The sequence below is a fragment of the Silene latifolia genome, unplaced genomic scaffold (genome assembly GCF_048544455.1).
Source record: "Silene latifolia isolate original U9 population unplaced genomic scaffold, ASM4854445v1 chrun_scaffold_16, whole genome shotgun sequence".
Taxonomy (NCBI): domain Eukaryota; kingdom Viridiplantae; phylum Streptophyta; class Magnoliopsida; order Caryophyllales; family Caryophyllaceae; genus Silene; species Silene latifolia.
In genome coordinates, this window is record NW_027413123.1 from 5,773,496 (window position 1) to 5,790,906 (window position 17,411).

At 36.9% G+C, this 17,411-nt stretch overlaps 1 non-coding gene across 1 annotated transcript; it reads right to left on the reverse strand.

Moving 5' to 3' along the window:
* Positions 1-610: 610 nt before the first annotated feature.
* Positions 611-717, reverse strand: LOC141637382 (small nucleolar RNA R71). Its single transcript, XR_012541766.1, has one exon. It is a non-coding gene; the product is annotated as a small nucleolar RNA R71 (small nucleolar RNA).
* Between the last annotated feature and the right edge of the window lie 16,694 nt (positions 718-17,411).

The window sequence follows — 17,411 nt, forward strand, 5'->3', positions numbered from 1 at the left end:
TAATTATTTTCGTGTTGTTTGATATTTTGCATGTCTAGAAGATCACAATGTAACTTGTGACCCTTTGATAACGAAATTGAAAGGACTTTGACAAACAATAGAAGACTTGCTAGGAGAACTTTGAGAGGTATTGGTGAAGTTTTAGATATTCAACCAAATGCTATTGAGTTCGTCAACCCTTTTTGCAAGAGAAGGTGAGGAGAACCCAACACAAAATCCAACACAAAATCAATCCACAATGCCTAAATTTTCATCACATTCCGTACCAACCGAGGAGAACCTACCCAATGGTACTCCCACACGACAACACTTAACCGGAAATTTCATTGCCAAATCCGCATTTATCCAATTAGTCGAAAGAAGCCAATTTGGGGGGATACCTAGTGAAGAACCTCACTCTCACATGGAGACTTTTTGTGACTATTGTGATGCGATTTCTCAAACCAGTGTAACTCAAGACCAAATTCGATGGGTCTTATTTCCTTTTTCTCTAATTGGCACCGCAAAACAATGGTTGAAGGGCCTTGATAAGAATACTCTCGAAATTGGCTCTTGGAAGAAATTGGCTCTAGCTTTCTACAAAAAGTTCTACCCACCGGAAAAGACTAACATGCTAAGAGCTCAAATTACGGGCTTTAAGCAAAGAGATGAAGAATCCTTGTATGAAGCTTGGGAGCGATTCAAGGGAATTTATCGCTCATGTCCTCATCATGGACTTATCGAGTGGTTCTTGGTACAACAATTTTGGAATGGACTTTTTGAAGACTCAAGAAACATTCTCAACCTGGGATCAAATGGAATGTTCACCGAAGTTGACGACAATCAAACTTGGAACAAGATTGAGGAAATGGCGGTCCATAATTCACAATATAGTAGACCTCGCAAGGCTACTAGAGGAGGAAAACATGAAGCGGGCTCTATTACTCAATTGGGTGCTCAACTTAGTGCTCACATTGATACCATCAATTTGAAGTTCGAAAAAGCTATGGCTAGACTGGAAGAAGCCTCAAAATCACCAAAGCACCATGTCAATGCCATGACGGCATCTTCATCAATCCCAAGTGGGATATGTGAGAATTGTGGAACTTTGGGACATGACCGAAGTTAATGTAGGGGAACAAATGAACAAGTGAATTCTTTTCAAGCATACAAGAGTGGTACCCCTTATTCAAATTATTACAATGAAAACACCAAATTCCACCCAAATCTCTCATACAAAACCTAAATGTTCAAAACCCTCAACCAACATACACCCCACCTCCTATGAGAAACCAAAATCAAAGACAATTTTACAACCAAAACCAAGGTTACCAAAATCAAACTCCATACAATCAACAAAATGACCAAGGTTTTGATGTTCAAAAAGCGGTCCTCCAAATGCAAAAGAATCAACAAGAGTTATTCACTCAAATGCAAAAGGATAGTCAAGCAAAGGAAATCACCATCAACAACATCCTAGCCCACACCAAAATGTTGGAAACCCAATTGACTCAACTAGCATCTTCAAGCTCACAAAGACAAAAGGGGCAATTACCACCTCAAAGTAATCCCCCGAGACATGAAACGGTTAGTGCCATTCACTTGAGAAGTGGTACGAGGTATGAAGCACCGAAGAATCAAGTTAAGGATGAAGTTGTGGAAGCTAGTGACAAAGAAGAAGTTGTGCAAAACTCCAAGGATGGAGAACCATCAAAGGAAGAATTTCCAATGAAAAGTGAAGACAAGGCCAAGGAGCAGGAACCCATTGTGATTAGACTTCCTTTTCCAAGTCGTCAAGCCAAGCCCAAATTTGATGACCAACTTGGAAAATTTATGGAGATTGTGAAGAATTTGGAAGTATCGATTCCTTTCCCGGAATTAATCAATCACGTGCCGGCCTATGCAAAGTACATGAAAGACATCCTTACGAAGAAGAAGGCGATCCGGAAGCTTGAGACTATCGCCTTCACTAAGGTGAGTAGTGCAATACTTCAAGGGAGTTCACCTCCAAAACTTAAAGATCCGGGAAGCTTCTCAATACCGAGTACCATTGGCGACACCACGATCAACAAAGCCTTATGTGATCTAGGGGCTAGTGTGAGTGTTATGCCATAATCAGTGAGTAAAAGGTTAGGGATGGGAGAGCTTAAATGCACCAATATCACACTCCAAATGGCCGATAGATCGACGAAGACACCATTAGGGATATGGGAAGATGTTCCCGTAAGAGTTGGGAAATTTTTCATCCCGGTGGACTTTGTCATTGTTGACATGGAAGAAGACTCCAATAATCCAATCATTCTAGGAAGACCTTTCTTTCACACCGCGGGTGCGGTGATAGATGTGAAGCATGGAGAGCTCACTCTAGAAGTGGGGGATGAGAGCATAACTTTCAATCTTGACAAGACCATGAGAGCTCCCCATTTGCATGAACCATGTTTTATGGTTGATCATTATAGCCGGAAGGATGATAGGAAGAAAGTCGATGATGCTCCATCAAAAGAGCAAGGAAATTGTAACAAAGAGAGCTTGAAAAGCTTACCAAAGTCAAGCAATGAAGAAGAGGGACTCATTGGCCAAAACAAGAAAGTGGGAGAGTTGTCTCTATCAACTCAAGAGATATTTAGTGACCAAGTAGATGAAGTTTGCGATCTTTGGGACGATGTGTTTAAAGGGATTTTCAATCCCTATATTGGTAAGGCTATCGATCAAGACCAACATGAAGGACAACAAGTGCAAAGATCTATTGAGGATCTTTATCATGACAATGAACAAGCTTTTGACTACTTCTTCAAGGTGTTGAGTAACATCAACAACACCCTGGACATGCCCCCATGACATCTCTCTAAGGATGAGAGTTTGGTGGAGTCCTCTCCAAACCACCATTTGTAAATATTTCTAACTCCCTAACTAGCATTTTAATTCTTACATTGCATTTTTGTCATTTTTGGATTTTTATGCCTTGATCAAGATATTTATCATTTTTTGAGAGAAGTGAGGGAGGGACTAATGATTTTATTGATGTGTAGTGCTTTAACTTAGTGTGGGGATAGCAATTTCCTAGGCTATTCATGCCTTCGTAGTGCCCCTACAATGAAGAACACGGGATTTAAAGAATGAAAATGACACGGGATATGCAAGTGCACGGATGGAACTGAATCCGGGTAGACCAGGTGGAATCCGAGCGTCCTTATGGGTAATCCGCTCGTCTTACCGGAATCCGAGCGTCTGTGGAAGAATCCGTCCGTCCAAATGAGCTGCAAAATTGAAAATTTTGGTCTGTTAGAGAATCCGAGCGTCCCAACTGAGAAGACGCTCGTATGAAAGAATCCGCTCGTCTTTGCAAGGAGACGCTCGTCTGAAAGAATCCGCTCATCTTTGCAAGAAGACGCTCGTCTTTTTGCCAGTACAGATTAAGAAAATTCGATGTAACAGAATTCGCTCGTCTTTAAGGGAATCCGCTCGTCCTGAATTGCAGAATCCGCTCGTCTTCAATGAAAGACGCTCGTCATTAGGCGAGATTTCCTGATACCAAATTGAGCAGAATCCGAGCGTCCCGACGGGAATCCGCTCGTCTTCCCCTTGCAGTTTTGAAATTTTCGGGTGTTTTAAATACCCCTTCCCACATTCATTCATTCATTCAAACATTCAAACACTACCCATAAACCCCAAAACCCTCATCCTCTCCATCACCAAAAACAAGATTTCCTCAACCAAGTTCAATAAAATCAAATCCAAACTTCCTTACAACAACAATTAATCACTCCTTTTACAATAATAATCAATCCAAGAACCAAAATCTTCAACCTTTGAGTCGATTTTTGAAATACAAGGGAAAATCCTTTCATCTTAAAATCGATTTGCGTATAATTGGAAATTGAAGATTTTCAACCTTCTCTTGGTATAATCATCAATGGCAAGAACAAAAGGAGCAACAAAGACACTCAAGGCAAAGGCACTCTCAAAAAGTCAATAATGCCTTCAAGCAAAGAAAGCTTCAATGGCTATGGTGGTTGCTAGTACAAACTTGGAAGTTCAACAACAACAAGATCCTCCCTTGGAAGCAACAACATCAACAACTCCGGAAATTGCTCAATTATCAAATTATCTGGAGGTAATTTTCATTTCTAACTCCCATACGGATACATTTGCCAAGTATGCTAAGAAATCCATTTTGCCCACCAAATTCATATGTGAAGATGCCTTGAACAAATTGGGTGTCCTTGAACAAACAAAAGCCTTCTTCGAAGTCATGGGGTTGGGAAAATTGTTTACTACAAGAGAATTGACATACCCCTCCCTTAACTTGGAATTCTTAAGATCATTGAAAGTGACTAAGGTAGAGACTAGAACATACATCGAGTTTCGCCTTGCCAATGTGAATAGGCGCATCACCTTTGATGTTTTGAGTAAAGCATTAGGCCTTAGTGATACACCATATTATCATAAGATGCCCGAAAAGTATGACCCCGCTCCTCTTTGGGAGGCAATTTCCGGGAAGAAATTTGTGAGCTTTCATGCTTGTCGCGCTCTATTAGTCCACCATCCGGGCATTAGAGTGTTGCACAAGGTCATAGGGAATATTATAATTGCTAGAAAAGACACTAATAATTTTACCAAATTCGATGGTGTTTTACTTGAGTCGGCCTTAAATGGTGGAAGGGAATTCACTAAGCCTTATAATGCTTTAAGGCTTTTGGTGGTAATATGGCTCAATGTTGATTGTAGTAAGGAAGGCACCACTTTTATCGTAAATGGAGGTCTAGTTACTCTCTTGGCCAAGCACTTTGACGCAAATTTCAACAAGGATAACACCTATGTGGCGATCAAAGGGGGTCATCTCATTGACATGGACGCCATGATTCACAAGTACAAGTGGGTCAAGCATAACTCTCTTGACACCAACTATGGGTGGCTAACCAATGATGCTAGATCTTTCACTTTGCCTTCCAAGATATGCCGCATGAGTGCTCATCGAACAAACTACCTACTCCCACTCTCCAAGGGCGCCGAATACATCATCCGTCAACAAATGGGCGAAATTGAAGAGCCCTCCTCCTCCATTGTCACACCACCCTATCCATTCAAATATCAAGAGTTCAAACCCGAAGATGTTCAAGTGGGCAATGACTACATGACTCTCCTCATGAGAGAGATGCACAAACAAGCTTATAATGATCGAGTAGATGCATACTTGGCCCAATATCCACCCCTCCTTCATTTAGCTAGGCAAGGACTACTTGATCCTTCATGTCCTTTGCCTAGTTGCGCAGATAGGGAAGTCTTCCTTCCAAGCACATGTAGGGGTGAAAGATCGGGTGAAGATGAGAATGTCGATGATGAGGTTGATGATGATGAGGGTGTTGATGAAGAGGTAAATGATGAAGAAGATGAGGTTAATAAAGATGATGAAGGAAGTGAGCAAGGATGTGAAGAAGGAAGTGGAGATGAGTCCGCTTCTATGGAGGAAAATGATGACAATGATGATTTGATGGAGGAGTAGCAAACTTTGGAGGCTCCTACCCTCTTGAGGTTTGTCTACTTCTTTCTTTGTTTTATTTATTTTATCTTGACTTGTTTGGAGAGTCCTAGAAACATGAGGACTAACACCTTGGCTCCATTGAGGTGTTCTTTTATTGTTCCCATTTGCAAAATCCAAAATGACAAACTTAAGTTTTATGCATTGCATCTTGTGTGCATGAACTACCCCAAAATTTAAGACATTAGAAATAATGTCTATCTCGGTTTGGGGAAGTACATGCATACGCAACAGAAGGTAATCTAAATTACGCTCTCCGTCATAAATAAAAACCCGTGCATCATGTAGTGTAGATTAGTATAGCTTGTATTTCGCATAGAACTCATGCATCATACTTGCATAATTTCCTATCATATTGGCCATTGAGGACAATGCCCATATTAGTGTGGGGATGGGAAATTCTAACTTAAATTTTATTCAAAAAATCCAAAAAAATCAAAAATTTAGAAAAAAATCAAAAATTTAAAAAATATGAAAATCCAAAAACAAGTTCATTTCCTTTGTAGTGTAGTCTTGTATATATTGTAGTATATATTGTGTTTGTTCTATCCTTGTTCAAAAAAATAGACACGAGGATATTGAAGACCGCATGGTATGATCTTTCCAATCTCCTTTTTCCTCTTTATGTTAATGACTATGTGGCTTTATTTTGATTAATGCGGTAAAAACAATGTGAATTTAGGACTTGCATTTAGATTATATGGCATATTAGTTGATAGAATCATTTGAATTAGGATGTATATATGTTAGTTGCATCATGGCATGTAGTTTGCATGTTAGAAAAATTTTGTGAAACCATCTACTTGGGAAGCTTGACAAGTGTATATAGGCCCTAGTAGATGCTTTTTCTTCTTAAGACTTTGCTTTTTAGAATACTTGTAAAACACCCTAGGATGTGTCATGCTAGTATCCTTTGACCCATGGATTGAGGCCTAGTCAAGAGTACCTTCTGGTATGATAACTCCTTGGCTACCGTTTATTCCAAGGTGACCCTTGAAACCATGCAACCATCATTCATCCATGTTCTACCATACATTTTGACATCAAAAGGGAATGGGCACAAAAAGAAATTGATTTGAGTTCAATGAAATGAAAAGTGAAAAAAAGTTTGCAAATTGCATCAAATAAAAAGAGGAGCAAAAATAGACTCCTAAAGCTTCAAATATAAGGCACCCTAACTACATATGGGGTGACTTTGAAAATGTTCAAAAAGAAATGCAAAAAGTTGAAAAGTTGTCAAGTGTTGAAATGCCAAAAATCAAAAGAAATGGCAAAAGAAAGTGTTCTCAAATGTTATATTTACTACAAATGAGCACTTGGGCCACGGCTAAATTCGTGGCGCAAGTACTAAATTTCCGTGGCTAACTCATTTTGCCACGGGAATACCATCCGTGGCGCAAGTGGCCGTGGCAAAGGGATAGCCACGGGAAAAACAAGAACGTGGCTATTATTGAATTTTTGGCCTTTTCTCGTGGCTAATAACTCCCGTGGCCAAAGAAATTTCCCGTGGCGAAAAAATAATTCCCGTGGCAAATAATATATATGAAAATTAAATAAATAAAACGTAAAATAATTTATTTATTTTTCACAATGGGTATTTTATCATATACGGAACCATTACAATCTAGGTAATTGTTTCGCTAGTTAACTTGATTCATTTGAACGTTATTTCGTTTCACGAGTCATGCATTTGTGAGCATAGGAGAGGCTTCCCAGGAGGTCACCCATCCCAACACTACTCTCACCTGAGCACGCTTAACCGTAGAGTTATTTTGATGTGCCACCGAAATTGAATGTTACCTTTGTTGATATAATTAGCACTTTGAATCTTTTTAAGTTTATTTTTTTCCTTTCCAATCTTACCTTTAGTACTATTTAATTACATAAATGTTACAAGTTTTACAATTTTTGCGGGAAAAACATTATTTTGGCCGAAACAATTAAATTTTCGACATTAACCTCCTAATTAATGATTTTGACATCATTTTTTTGCCCAAGTTAGTAAACCATTTTCTCCAAAAAGTAAAATTAATTGTGTTTTCCTAACATTTTTTTATTTCTTTTGTTTATCGACATACTTATTTTCATTTCTCATGTACTCATTTTTTCGTATATTTTTCTTCGCAAATTCTATTGTATAACCGTTGTACCTTCGATATGAAAAAATGAGACCATTTTTTGGTAAAATAATGACCGCTTTTTATAATTAAAGGTCTTTTTCCCCAAAGTGATCACTATTAACCAAAAATAGTCACTTTTTTACCCAAAAACCACGAAAAAGATTATTGTACAAAAGAATCGCTTATTTTCCTAAACTGATTTCTCTTTGTTATGATTTATCATTTCTTTTCTTAAAATTTTCACATTATTTGCACATGTGACTTTAAATTATTATAATTTATATATTTTACCGTGTGATGCGCTCATTTTCAATGAAAGTAAATTTCCCAATTTTTTTTCTCAGCAAGTTAAATTTTACGTAAATTTTTCACGGCACCCTTGAATTTTGACATATTACATATGGTACCCTTTTTTAAAAGTTTTTACATATGGTACCCCTGTATTTACGTTTTTTAGTCTCAGAATACCCTTTGACAAACTTCCGTCATAACGCCGCTACTCATATGCCTTGTGATGCCTTTTTTTGTTATCTAATACACTATCAATTCATCATCTAATAATACCTAAATCCTTATTTTGTCTAATAAACTAACATTTAGTACCTAAATAATATAACAATAAAAACATAACATACACAATTACTCATCAAATTACTTATAGGACTAACGACGTTATGACGAAATTTCCCCAAAGAGTATTCTGGGAATGAAAAAGGTAAACACAAGGGCAACATATGTAGAAACTTAAAATAAGGGGTACCATGCGTAATCTGGCAAACTTCGAGGGTACCATGGGAAATTTCCGTAAATTTTATATCAAATTCAAATTTTTCTATAAATATCCTACAAATAAAATTGGAAATATAATTTTGAATGAAATAGTTTTAACAATATATTAATTTTGGATTTTCAAAGATAGATGGTAAATAACTTTTTTAGTCAATTTGATATGCTATATCTTTAAATGTGATATGGTCATTTAAGATTGTTATTCAAGATTATAAAGTTTAATTTAAAAAAGTAAAAGAAATTCACGACTTTAATAAACAGAGTATATATTAAAACAATTTTTTAAAATTATTAATATTTTGAAAACCCTACAAAACATAAATGTGATTTGTAAAAAATCAAAAAATTAGACGATAAACTTTAATCAAAAAATTAATGTAAATAAAATAATAAAAAATATTAATTAAATTAATCAAAGTGTTTCTAAATTTTTATATTCAAATGTATTTTCATATTATTATATTTGATTAAATTTTATTCAGATTTATGTCAGAAAAGATACTCGCCACGGGTGTTTGTTTGTTCGTGGCTAAAAAAATATTTGCCACAGAACAATTCGTGACTAAATAAAATTTCGCCACGGGTGTGACATAGGCCGTGGCTAAAATGATTATTTGCCATGGGTGTAGCCTAATTCGTGGCGGAAGTGACTTTTTGCCACGGGAAACGTTATCCCGTGGCATAAATTTTTTTCCAAAATAATGAATAAGTTTTTCCCGTGGCTAAGCAAAATTTAGCCACGAATTATGAGTTCCCGTGCCATAATTCGTGGCGCAAGTGATGATTTGTTGTAGTATATATGCCACAAGAAATTGGGGGGAAAAAACAACAACAAAGCAAACTCCCAAAATGAAACTCAAATACTATCGATCCCTTTATCCATTGTATCCATTTTTGTGCATGGTAGAGAGGGGACGACCCTTCTTGTTGTCTAGGCAAGAGGGGGATTTTCGCGATCCTCCAGTGTTTCTAACGCCATAGGGAGTCTACTCTTGAAAAAAGCATTTAAAGATTGAGGACAAAGGTACCCTAGCTTGACACAACTTGGAGGTGATTTATTCGTATCCTTCTAGGCTTAGTAGTTTGAAGAAATTTCATCTATGAAGGAGTGTGCACCCTTGAATTGCTTCCCCTTTAGATAATTTCCGCCACTTAGATGAGGAAAGTGGCTATTATTTTGTAGATGCATCCATTACTTGTTTTATGTGCTTTAATGCTTGGATGTGTCACCATTTTGGCAAGACCCATCTTGCCTTGGAAGAAGGCATCCTACCTCATGGTTGTCTTGTTGTGAGTTGAAGGGGTGGAGTGAGACCCGATAATTGTCTCATATCGGCTATGCTATTAGGTTAGTTTAAATAACGGTCCTAGTCTTTGTCACCTCTTTACTCGGGACGAGCAAATGTTCGGTTTGAGGATATTTGATGTGACCATAATTTGAGCATATTTAGTCCCCGAATTAGCCTTGTTCCCATGCTTTTTAGTGCATATTTGGGTCATTTATTGTCTTTAGTCCTTTGTTTTGCATATTCTTCGAAGTTTTGATCCCTTGGTAGGAAAGGAGTGCAAACCTTGCGTTTTCATGGCAAAATGGAGCTAAATTGATTAAATTCAATGACCAAGCATCAAAGAGAGGACAAGACTAGAAGGCCTTTGTACATACTATAGTAGATGGGCAATGATGAGAAAAGATCCTGGCATCCCCGAGGAAATCCTCAAGGAGTTTATGAAGAGAAAGGAAGAAAAGAAGAAAGGAAGAAGCTGACGGAGAATCCGAGCGGATTGCCCACAATCCGCCCGTCCAGCACAAGCAATCCGAGCGTCTTCCTCAGCTGGACGCTCGTCCAGAACCACCACAATCCGCCCGTCCACCCCAAGAATCCGCTCGTCCAAAAGACCCACAATCCGCCCGTCCCGTGCCCTGGACGCTCGGATTGTGTGACAGCTAATCCGTCTTCTACTTGTTCAATGAAGGATGCGCATATTTTTCAAAGACCGGCAAAAAGTAGACCGGAGTCTCTCTTGAGACCGGCGATTCCTCAAGGACTTAATCGTCATTTATGCCCTATTAGTAAACCCTAATTTATGTACCTAATCCCCACTATAAATACCCCATTAGTCTAATAAGGTTATCATGTTCTTCTTAGCAATCTCTAGTGTAGTTTATATCAATCAAATCTCTCTTTAATCTTGTAATCATCTTTTAATCAAGTCTTAATACAAAACTCATTTCCTTAATCTCTCTTTTGTTCATCTTTCATTTTGAGTAATTGAAGATTATTTGGCTTATTATTGGGAGATTGACAACCTTCCAATCAATCATCAAGTACTTCTATTATTCTTTGCTTTATTATTGGAATCATTAGTAGGTATAATTCTCTTAATCCCTTTTTAATTATTGTTAATTATCTTCATTTATTCATCAATTTTTACTTTGTTGGTATGATTGACAACCATGCTAGCATGTTCAACATGATAATGAGTGAGTAGTTTCCTTAGCTAGGGTTAATGGGTAATTAGGGGAAACCAACATGGGGGATGATTCATGCTTAAATTAATATGTTTTCATAGTTTATTTGCTTGCTTGTTATGATCTCAACTTATGCACATGTTATGTTTGATGAAATGCGAGCCTATGAATCCTTGCATTTTTTTACCCATCACCTATCTTTTCAATGAGACTTGTAAGACATAAACTAACTCGAGTCTCATTAGACCATGCATATTGTTGAGTAGTGAAGATTAAGTCGACTTGTATGTGTTGTACAATCTAATCAATAACTCTTTTTTTTTTTGTTTGCGCGTTTATTTCTCACTAACGAAGTCTAACTTAAACATGGATGCAATTAATGTATTTATATATATAGGCTTAGGGTAACATATTCCGCATATCACTAAACATGTTATTCTAAATCAAATAATTTACAACATCAAAATGCCAAGGTGAAAGAGATAAGAAAAAATTATTTAGAAATTTTAGCACAACTTACATTTTCAAGGATAAGGAAAACATATTTCAATTTCCAAAAATCATTAATAAATAATAACATAATTACTTCTTGAGCACCTATACTTCTTAGAAAATCCAGAGAGTAAACAATTCATGAGAGAAAGAATCAAATCAAAAATTTATAAGGACAATTTATAATGCATTTTAAAATTATTTGGTCGAAACAGAAATTTCACAGCAACTTGTCAGAAACTTAGATCAATTTGTAAAATTCACTATAAAATTTCAAAATATTTTCTTGCAACGTGCCTTATCAATTTAGAAACATATATGAATCTTTAAAACAATGGATTTGGAATCATACCTAAACAATAAGTAACTTTTAAATGGCGATTTTTACAAAAACCTGGAACGAAAACATGACCGTACAGGAATATTCTAACCATTGTTCACTAAAATATTTATTTCTCCTAAACCGTATATTATTTAAGTATGAAACCTACGGCATATGAAAGCTAACTGACAAGGCTATCACACATAAAAATTTCGTGCAAGGATATCAAACATGCAATAAATGGCAGTCAAAGCAATCAAGGTAAAAAATACGAGAAATCAACCAAGTCACATTCCTCACAACTTCACGCAATTTTCGTAATACTTCATATGTTAATCATAATTACGCCTCCCACATACAAGCCAACATAATTTTCTCATATCCACATGTTATAACAATGCTTAAAAATCATATCACATCCCCTCTTCGTAAAAGCAAGGTTACGTTCCCGTAATCGCAATCATCAATGACAACAATACTCAAACAAGGGAACCAAAATTCATAAGACAAAATAAAAAATATTTATTTTAAATTACCCCATACTGGAATATCTCTCAAGGGATCAGGTTCAAAACTGAAAAGGCCAAAAGTTTTGTGTGAGGGGCGCATTAACTCATCCCAAGCCTTAAGGGGGCATCGAACAGTTTCTGCCCGTGGTTAATTTTTTTAGACACAACCTATGTTCATTATTGTTCATTGGTTAGGCCTAAGGATCGTTTTGCTCTTATAGCACTTTGTAACACCCCCATTTATTTAGGAGCCTTTAGCTAGACATCTCAAGTAAATGAGAGCGTTACCATCTCGGTTTCCCTAGGTAGTGAATAACAAAGTACAACAAACCAGAATACTTTAATTAAAACTTCAACGATTACATGTTTATTACAAATTAACCAACTAAAACTTAATATAAATTGAGATACAACTCGCAGCGGAAATAAATGAGTGATTAAATAATCTATGTGGTCTAGACTTCTTGGTAGACTGGCTAAGTCCTCACGCATCCCATAGCTCCCAAGTCAGCCAATCATTAGTACCTGTCAATTCTGCTCCCCATTATAGTTCATCACAGGTGTTCACGAATGCACGGTCAACCACGAGGTTGAGTAGGAATAAACAAAACAACAATAATAATCCAACCAATATAGACATCCTTCAAATTCTCATCACTTCATCCGTACAACTCACTTACGTCACTGGCAGTAGCACAACTCCCTTAACACCGTGATATGGTCAACTAGCAGTGGTACTCTCATACCATGCTCAAATGGTAGTAGTACCTTCTTTTCTATGCACAACTGGCAGTAGTAATCACTTACTATGCACAACTATTATCCTTGGCAGTAGTAATTACTTACGATGCACATCTGGTAGTAACGATTACTCGCTATGCACAACTGGCAGTAACACCCTCCGTGTTATGCTCAACTGAATAATCAACTCTCCATACCAAATAAAACCAACAACAAATACTCAATAACAATCCCGTCGTACAGCTCCGCCAACATCTTACCAAACACAAATATTCTATCTCCAATAATAAATCTCAATATTAACATTAATCTCATCAACCGTCACAATTAAATATTCATTCACTTAACAATACAACCCGAGTTGAGTAGGAAATTCCTACATGGCAAGCAATTCCAATTAAGCAGCTCAAGCGATCCAAATAATTAAAGCAATCCGAACCCGATTATAATTCCTTCACAAATCGTCACCTAACAAAATGTTATAATTCAATTATTTATTTGTTTATTCATTTTATTATATTAATTATTCAATTATAGTTTAATTTAATTAATTATTTTCCTGTATAAACGATTACTTAAACCCGACTTAATAAATAATTTAAACAAACCATGCACACCCACATACAATCCCGTGAAAACCTCGTGAAAACAAAACACAAACACCACCCCTTGCATTACGACAACACCGAGTTCAAACCCCCTCCTTTAACCCACCTATCAAGACACTCCAAGCCACCGACACCACCACCCAAACCTGCCACACCCTAGCCCGCACCACGGCCAATCCCGACAACCACCTAACACTTGTTAAAACACCCCGTGCAACACCCACTTACACGCCCTCGACAGCCCCCGAAAACCCGACGCACAATGACTCAACTCAACACATACACCACCCTACCACCACCGTGACAACCCTCGGCCACCACCGTGGTCTCCCTTGATCCAAGGTGGTCCCATCATCTGGCACGGCCACACACGACCACCCATTACCCCTCCAAACGACACAATTCGAAAATAACCACTCAACCTCTTATAACCACCACAACCCGACACCTCACCGTACCAACCACCACCTGCATCCACCCAAACACCACCATAAGAACGCTCATAGCCGACCTATCCATCACCCTAATCTGTAACACAACATCAATTCATGAATAAATGACTATTAACAATCTTTGAATTAATAACTCTTTTTTTTGTACTTGCGCGTTTATTTCTCACTAAGGAAGTCTAACTTACACATGGATGCAATTAATGTAATTATATATATATATATATATATATATATATATATATATATATATATATATATATATATATATATATATATATATATATATATATATATATATATATATATATATATATATATATATATATATATATATATATATATATATATATATATATATATATATATATATATATGCTTAGGGCAACACATTCGCATATCACTAGACATGTTTTTCTACATCAAATAATTTATGACATCAAAATGCCAAGGTGAATGAGATAAGAAACAATTTTTTAGAAATTTTAGCACAACTTACATTTTCAAGGATAAGGAAAACATACTACAACTTCCAAAAATCATTAATAAATATTAACATAATTACTTCTTGAGCACCTATACTTCTTAGAAAATACAGAGAGTAAACAACTCATGAGAGAAAGAATCAAGTCAAAAACTCATAAGGTCAATTTATAATGCATTTTAAAAATTATTAGGTTGAAACAAAAATTTCACAGCAACTTGTCAGAAATTTAGGTCAACTTGTAAAATTCATTATAAAATGTCATAATATTTTCTTGCAAAGTGGCTTATCAATTTAGAAACATGTACGAATATTTAAAACAATGGATTTGGAATCATACCTAAATAATAAGTACCTATGAAATGGCGATTTTTACAAATATCTGGAACGAAAACATAATAGTACAGGAATATTCTGACCACTGTCCACTAAAATATTTATTTCTCCTAAACCGTATATTATTTAAGTATGAAACAAGCGACATATGAAAGCTAACTCACAAGGCTATCACACATAAAAATTTCGTGCAAGGATATCAAACATGCAATAAATGGCAGTCAAAGCAATCAAGGTAAAAAATTCGAGAAATCAACCAAGTCACATTCCTCACAATTTCAAGCAATTTCCGTAATACATCACATGTTAATCATAATTACGCCTCCCACATACAAGCCAACATAATTTTCTCATATCCACATGTTATATCAATGCATAAAAATCATATCACATCCCCTCTCTGTAAAAGATAGGTTACGTCCCCGTAACTTCAATCATCAATGAAAACAATACTCAAACAAGGCAACCAAAATTCATAAGACAAAATAAACAATATTTATTTTAAATTACCCCATACTGGAATATCTCTCAGGGGAACCGGTTCAAAACTGAAAGGGTCAGAAGTTTTGTGTGAGGGGCGCCCTAACTCATCCCAAGCCTTAAGGGGGCACCTAACAGTTTCTACCTGTGGTTCATTTTATTAGACACAACCTATGTTCATTATTATTCATTGGTTAGGCCTAAGGATCGTTTTGCTCTGATACCACTTTGTAACACCCCCATTTTATTTAGGAGCCTTTAGCTAGACATCCCAAATAAATGAGAGCATTACCATCTCGGTTTCCCGAGGTAGTGAATAACAAAGTACAGCAAACGAGAATACTTTAATTAAAACTTCAGGCGATTACATGTTTATTACAAATTAACCAACTAAAACTTAATATATATTAAGATACAACTCGCAGCGGAAATAAACGAGTGATTAAATAATCTATGTGGTCTAGACTTCTAGGTTGACTGGCCAAGTACTCACGCATCCCATAGCTCCCAAGTCAGCCAATATTTAGTACTTGTCAATTCTGCTCCGCATTATGGTTCATCACAGGTGTTCACGAATACACGGTCAACCACGAGGTTGAGTAGAAATAAACTAAACAACAATAATAATCCAACCAAAATAAACATCCTTTTAATTCTCATCACTTCATCCGTACAACTCACTTACGTCACTGGCAGTAGCACAACTCCCTTAACACCGTGCTATGCTTAACTCAACTGGCAGTGGTACTCTCTTACCATGCTCAACTGGCAGTTGTACCCTCTGTACTATGCACAACTGGCAGTAGTAATCACTTACTATGCACAACTATCTCTTGCAGTAGTAATTACTTACTATGCACATCTGGCAGTAACGATTACTCGCTATGCACAACTGGCAGTAACACCCTATGTGTTCTGCTCAACTAAATAATCAACTCTCCAAACCAAATATAACCAACAACAAACACTCAATAACAATCCCGTCATACAGCTCCGCCAACATCTTTGCAAACACAAATATTTTATCTCCAATAATAAATCTCAATATTATCATTAATCTCATCAACCGTCACAATTAAATATTCATTCACTTAATAATACAATCCGAGTTGAGTAAGAAATTCCTACATGGCAAGCAATTCTAATTAAGCAGCTCAAGCGATTCAAATAATTAAAGCAATTCGAAACCGATTATAATTCCTTCACAAATCTTCACCTAACAAAATGTTATAATTCAATTATTTATTTGTTTATTCAATTTATTATATTAATTATTCAATTATAATTTAATTTAATTAATTATTTTCCCGTATAAACGATTGTGTAAACCCGACTTAATAAATAATTTAAACAAACCATGCACACCAACATACAATCCCGTGAAAACCTCGTGAAAACAAAACACAAACACCACCCCTGCATTATGGAAAAACCGAGGTCAAACCCCCTCCTTTAACCCACCTATCACGACACACCAAGCCACCGACACCACCACCCAAACCTGCCACATCCTAGCCTGCACCACGGCCAATCCCGATAACCACCTAACACCTGTTAAAAGACTCCCTGCAACCCACACTTACACACCCTAGACAACCCCCGAAAACCCGACGCACAATGACTCAACTCAACACATACACAACCCTACTACCACCGTGACAACCCTCGGCCACCACCGTGGTCTCCCTTGACCCACGGTGGTCCCACCACCTGGCACGGCCACACACGACCACTCATTACCCCTCTAAACGACACAATTCGAAAATAACCACTCAACCTGTTATAACCACCACAACCCGATACCTCACCGTACCAACCACCACCTACAACCACCCCAACACCACCATAAGAGCCGCCCATAGCCGACCTATCCACCTACAATTTCCGTCTTAAATTCCGCAACAGCCATCTTTTAGACGCTAAATTCACCACCCACGGTGGTCGACAACGGCCGCAGCAGGTCCCACTAGGATCACCACGGTCAAAGGCAACTATTGAGGGTAACGGCACGGTCCACGGTGGTTCATACAGTGTTTAAACAATAATTTAATTGAATGCGACGATATAAATATAAATTAAGACGGTCTTACCTT